Here is a 6,509-nt window from a genome sequence, read left to right on the forward strand (position 1 = left end):
ATTGGCTGAAACTCTGCCTCATTGTTGAAGCTGATTTCTCTCAAACTCCAGGAGAAAACTGGACCTTTCTGTTGTGGCTTTGAACAGATGGAACCCTGTGGGGTGGAGCAAACATTGCAACATTTGGCAGTGAAATGGATTCACTCAGGACAGACAGCAGGGATTATTTCAGGAAATAACACAGTGTAGTGAGAAAGGAAATGCAGTGGATGTTGTGTAGATGGATTGTCAAAAGGTGTTTGATAAGGTGCCGGACAGGAGGCTTGTTGATCAAATGAAGGCTAACTGTATTAAAGGGAGTGGGGCAGCGTGGACAGGAAGTTGGGTAAAGGGCAGAAAACAGAGAGTAGTGGTTAATGGATGTTCTTCAGACTGGAGGGATGTACACAGTGGTGTCCCCCAGGGTCAGTGTTGGGACCACTGCTCTTCTCAATATAGAGAAATGACCTGGGCTTGGGTATGTGAGGCACAAGATCAAAATCTCCAAATTATACCAAAATGGGGACCCTGGCCAGCTGTGAAGAGGACGGTAAGTGACTTCAGTGTGAATACACAGGTTAGTAAATGGGGCAGGGAGATGTCAGCTGAAATTTAATGCAGAGAATTATGAGGTAATGCATTTTGGGAGGAAGAAAAAAGTAGGAAATCGCCATTAAATGGTAAAAGTTTAAAAGGAGTAGAGGAACAGAACAGTAAAGAGGTGTAAGATTCTAGCTGATGCCTTGTCTTATTAATTAGCAGGTTCAAGAGTCTCGTGTCAGCAACTTTAATACCTTATTAGAAATATAAGATGAGCAGATTCTCCGTCCTCTACCGTACCTTACATTGATCCATCAATCAGAGTAAACTTGCAAGTCCCGCGTGTCCACAGTAACTTACACGAGGTCAGCCCACTGGATGGAACATCGGGCACCCTGAGCTTGATCTCCGGTGTCTCCAGTCCCGACTGTCCCCTTACATCAGGATCCCCTCACTTTTATACCCTGTAGTGATCCATCTCTGGCACCTGACTCTTCTTTGTCTTCTCTGCTAGGTTTTGGCAGGAAGCGAGGGAAAGACAGTTGGAACTTCTCTAATCTGTGATTTACAAGGGCACTTTCCCTGGTTCCCGGCAGTTACTTTTCTTCAGTAATTTTCTCATTATCCCTAAACTACCCTGCCTGCTGTTAATGGTGTTATTTTACAGTTTCACAGTTATAGGTATAAACATCACACATTTTAATCTAATTTATTCTGTTACTCACTCTGGTTTAAGCATTTATTGTGGTTAGTAACAGACAAAATCTGTTTCTCCCCTGATCTGATTACAGACTCCAACATGTCAATTCAGTGAATGGAATGTCTTTTCAGTGTTGCGCCTGTTTGAGTTTCGAACTCAGATCAAACTTCTCTCTCCCATAATACTCATTATATCAGACATTTGATGTCAGTGTATTTTAGCCATGTTATGTTAATATCTCTAAAACCTACAAGAAAGACAGACTTGCATTTATATAGCACCTTTCACCACCTCAGGACCTCGCAATGTGCTTCACAGCCAATGAAGTTCTTTTGAACTGTAGTCGCTGACAGTGTTGTATTGTAGGAAACAGGCGGTTCAGATACACAAACCTTTAAACGTGGGAGGACAAGTTGATGAAGTAGTTTAAAGAAGCACATAGGATCCTCGGTTTTATAAATAGGGGTGCAGAGTACAAAAGGGCAGAGGTCATGTAAACCTGTACAAATCATTGGTTAGGCTGCAGTTAGAATATTGGGTCAAGTTTTGTGGCATCTTACACCAGGAAGGATGTCAAGGCCGTGGAGAGGGTGCAGAGATTCACTGAGATGATACCAGGGAAGAGAGCCTTTAGTTATCAGGAGAGATTCGAGAAACTGGGGCTCTTTTCATTTGAACAAAGGGTAATTGGAGATCTGAGGGAGGGGTTCAAAATTTGATCAGGTAAATGAGGAAAAACTATTTCCACCAGTCGGTGAGTCAGGAACTAGAGGGCATCAAATTCAAACCATCACCAAAAGGCTCAGACCCAGGGATGAACTATTGAGCACAGCGTACAAAAATGTTCAGGACACTCACTGTCCCTCCGGATCTGTGTTGGGGAGAAACTGATGGGTTTCTCTTACCTTTGGTTTAAATGTTCTCATAGAGCTGATGGATATCAGTGCTGGGGAATGGGGTGTCCTGAGCACCTAGTGTCTACCTTAAACACTCACCAGTCAGGTACAGCATGGGTTAGATACAGAGTAAAGTTCCCTCTACACTGTCCCATCAAGAATGTTCCATAGAAACTAAAATTCTGTTTTGAATTTCTGTCCTACACATAAAGTAATGAGTTTTGTAAACTCCTTTTACAGGGTATTAGAAGGGGAGGATTTGCAGATGGAAAACTCAAGCCAAACATTATGTCAAAATCTGACAGTCACTCATTTACTCATGACCTGAATATCATCGGCCTTTGAATGTGGAAGGAGAAATGTTTGTCTGTTCTGTCTGTGGGAAAAGATTTCAAACATCAGTGTGACTGGAAAAGCACCGAGACACACACACCCGAGTGAGAGTGTTCCCGTGCACTGACTGTGGAAAGAGCTTTAACCAATTACACAGCCTGAAAAAACATCGCACCATTCACAGCGGGGAGAAACCGTACATGTGTTCTGCGTGTGACGAGGCTTCAACTGATCGTCCAACCTGGAAAGGTACAAGGACGCCCGCACCACGGAGAAACCGTGGAAATGTGGGGACTGTGGGAAGGGATTCAATTATCCATCTGAGCTGGAAATTCATCATCACACTCACACTGGGGAGAGGCCGTTCGCCTGCTCCGAGTGTGGGAAAGGATTCACTCGGTCATCCACCCTGCTGAAACACCAACGAGTTCACACTGGGGAGAAAATGTTCACTTGCTCCGTGTGTGGGAAGGGATTCACTCAGTCATCTGATCTGCTGATATACCAGCAAGTTCACACTGGGGAGAGACCGTTCACCTGCTCTGAATGTGGGAAGGGATTCCCTTCGTCGTCCCACTTGCTGAAACACCAGCGAATTCACACTCGGGAGTGACCGTTCACCTGCTCTGCGTGTGGGAAGGGATTCCCTTCATCATCCAGCCTGCTGAAACACCAGCGAGTTCACACTGGGGAGAGGCCGTTCACCTGCTCCATGTGTGGAAAGGAATTCAGTCAGTCATCCAACCTGCTGAAACATGAGCGAGTTCACACTGGGGAGAGAGCGTTCACCTGCTCCATGTGTGTGAAGCGATTCACTCGGTCATCCGACCTGCTGATACACCAGTGAGTTCACACTGGGGAGAGACCATTCACCTGCTCCGTGTGTGGGAAGGGATTCATTCAGTCATCCACCCTGCTGACACACGAGCGAGTTCACACTGGGGAGAGGCCGTTCACCTGCTCTGAGTGTGGGAAGGGGTTCACTCGATCATCCGACTTGCTGATACACCACTGAGTTCACACTGGGGAGAGGCCGTTCACCTGCTCCCTGTGTGGGAAGCGATTCCCTTCATCATCCAGGCTGCTGAAACACCAGCAAGTTCACACCGGGGAGAGACCGCTCACCTGCTCCGTGTGTGGGAAGGGATTTACTGAGTCATTCCAGCTTGTAACTCACCAGCAACTTCACACAGTGGAGAGACTGTTAACTTGCTCTGAGTGTGGGAAGGGATTCACTGATTCATCCAGCCTGCTGAGACTTCAGCGAGTTCACAAGTGACTGCAGGGGTTGGATTCTGCTGTTCTTGCTGCTGTTAATCACATCCTGGACCGAATCGTCTTCATTCTGACAGGTGGAGTTTGTTTCTGCTGATGTTAATAACCCCTATAACTGGGCTGGAGTTTAATATTTTGATATTTCAAATAACACAGTGTGTTGATATTTGATGTCTCCAAGATAAGAGGAGACAAATTGATGTCCTGTTACCGACTGCTCCATTTTTGGGCCTTTTCTCCTTTCTAAATCGAGATTATTTCAGTTCTCATACCTTCAGTTACTGTCATGGACAAGTCCCAGCTCCCCATACCTTCCAGAGTGCCTCTCCTACCCTTGGTATCCAGGGAAGGTCTCAGAAACACGCCCGGGATCACTAAACACAAAACACAGTCTATTAATCACTTTCAGCTACTGGACATAGTGTGTGTCCCACAGCATCTCTCTCACCTTTGATGTGTGAATAGAGCATCCTGCTTGCAAACTAGCTTTCAATTTAAATTTGAATCCACTCAGCAAGTGTATTTCAAAACAGACGAACAAGTAAACAGATCACATCAAATAATTGGCAAAGGTTTAGAGTCAACAAAAAGAACAAGTGAACACATCACGGCCCAATACCCCAGCTCTATATTCACAGGAGAAACTCTGTTATCTAACTCCTTGAGTGGACAGAATAGAGAAAGATCCCAACTCTAAGAACATCTAGAATCTGTTGTAAATATCTTTCAAATCCTGACTGGTCCAATCTGTCGGTTTCCTTTCAATTGAAGTGAATGGAAGATGTGAGGAGTGTTGGCATATGGACCTCGGTTAATTCAGCTTCTGAAAGGTGTTCATGTTTAGTTCATTCGATATCGGGGAAAATGTGGTTGGTATCATTAGAGAGAGAGCGAGATTTCACTGAGCAACAGCTGGTGTTTGCAACCAACTGGCCTTGGATATTTTCATCATCGAATGTTTCGATCAGAAATATGATGTTGGGATAAGAAAAGTCTGGAGACTAGTGGTTTGTGCTGCCCCAGGAAGGCCAGTGTTTTTACTGCTTCTAACGTTGTTGATGTGTGTTGAAGAAAATGCAGACTTGTGTCTCTGGACTGTGCAGTAGCCAGAGATGACGATATTAGGCAATGCCAGCTCCAGTTTGATAAGAGGTTGATGGCAGAGCAAGAGTTCCAGCAGTTTAAAACTTTATCTCCCGTTATCTGCAGACATCGAATGTCGCAGCATGCTGACAAAATTGGACTTAAGACTTTAACCTATTGGGTGAGATTATTGGGATCGATTGTTATAGAATTGAATTGTTATAGAATGGAAAAGTAGTGAAGTTATGCTAAACTTGTATCGAACCTTGGTTAGACCACACTTGGAGCACTGCGTACAATTCTGGTCACCATATTATAAAAAGGATATAGAGGCACTGGAGAGGGTGCAGAGAAGATTTACAAGGGTAATACCAGAAATGAGAGGGTATATCTGTCAGGAAAGGATGGACAGGCTGGGTCTCTTTTCTCTTCAAAAAAGAAGGCTGAGCGGTGACCTAATAGAGGTCTTTAAAATATGAACGGTTTTTATAGAGTAGATACAGAGAGAGTGTTTCCATTTGTGGGGAAGAGCATAACTAGAGGCCATCAATATAAGATAGTCACCAAGAAATCAAATAGGGAATTCAGGAGAAACTTCTTTACCCAGAGAGTGGGGAGAATGTGGAACTCACTACCACAGGGAGTGGTTGAAGTGAATAGTATCAATACATTTAAGGGGAGGCTAGACAAGCATATGAGGGAGAAGGGAATAGAGGGTTATACTGATAGAGTTAGATGGGGAAAGACGGGAGGAAGCTCGAGTGGAGCATAAACGCTGGCATGGACTGGTTGGGCCGAATGGTGTGTTTCTGTGCCGAATATCCTGTGTAATCCTATTTTCCAAGACGCATTGCTCGAAGGAGGATAAATGACTTGGATCCAAACACAATTGTTACTTTTGTCTTCTTTGTAAAATCACATAGTCTGGGCATAATTTGTTTGTGAAATTAAAATTGATTATATGGACTTGAAGTAATTGAATCAGGAAATGTATTTTATAATGATGTGCATTTTGAAATTGTACTTGGAACATCTCCTCCTTGAAGATCACCCATTGTTCCATTACAGTTTTTCCTGTCAGTCTTTGGTTCCACTTTAACCTGGCTAGATCCTTTCGCATCCCATTGAAGTTAGCCCTATTCCAGTTTATAAATATAGAAGATAGGAGCAGGAGTAGGCCATTCGGCCCCTCGAGCCTGCCCTGCCATTTAATGAGATCAAGGCTGATCATCCAAGTTCAGTACCCTGCCCCTGTCTTCTCCCCATATCCCTTGATCCCTTTAGCCTTAAGAAATATATCTAACTCCTTCTTGAATATATTTAATGAATTGGCCTCAACTGCCTTCTCTGGCAGAGAATTCCAAAGGTTCACCACTCTCTGGGTGAAGAAATTCCTCCTCATCTCTGTCCTAAATGGCTCACCCCTTATCCTTAGACTGTAACCCCTGGTTCTGGACTCCCCAGCCATCGGGAACGCCCTTCCTGCATCTAGTCTGTCTAGTCCTGTTAGAATTTTATAAGTTTCAATGAGATCCCCTCTCATTCTTCTAAACTCCAGCGAGTATAAGCCCAATCGACCCAACCTTTCCTCATATGTAATTCCTGACATCCCAGGTATCAGTCTGGTGAATCTTCGCTGCACTCCCTCCATGCCAAGAACATCCTTCCTCAGGTAAGGCGACCAAAACTGCACACAATACTCC

General features: G+C 44.4%; 1 pseudogene; it reads left to right on the forward strand.

Moving 5' to 3' along the window:
* Positions 1 to 498: 498 nt before the first annotated feature.
* Positions 499 to 3,727, forward strand: LOC147119596 (uncharacterized; annotated as a pseudogene).
* The last annotated feature ends 2,782 nt before the right edge of the window (positions 3,728 to 6,509 follow it).

This window comes from Somniosus microcephalus, chromosome 4, assembly GCF_052327205.1.
Source record: "Somniosus microcephalus isolate GS21.2 chromosome 4, FLI_Smic_1.0, whole genome shotgun sequence".
NCBI lineage: Eukaryota > Metazoa > Chordata > Chondrichthyes > Squaliformes > Somniosidae > Somniosus > Somniosus microcephalus.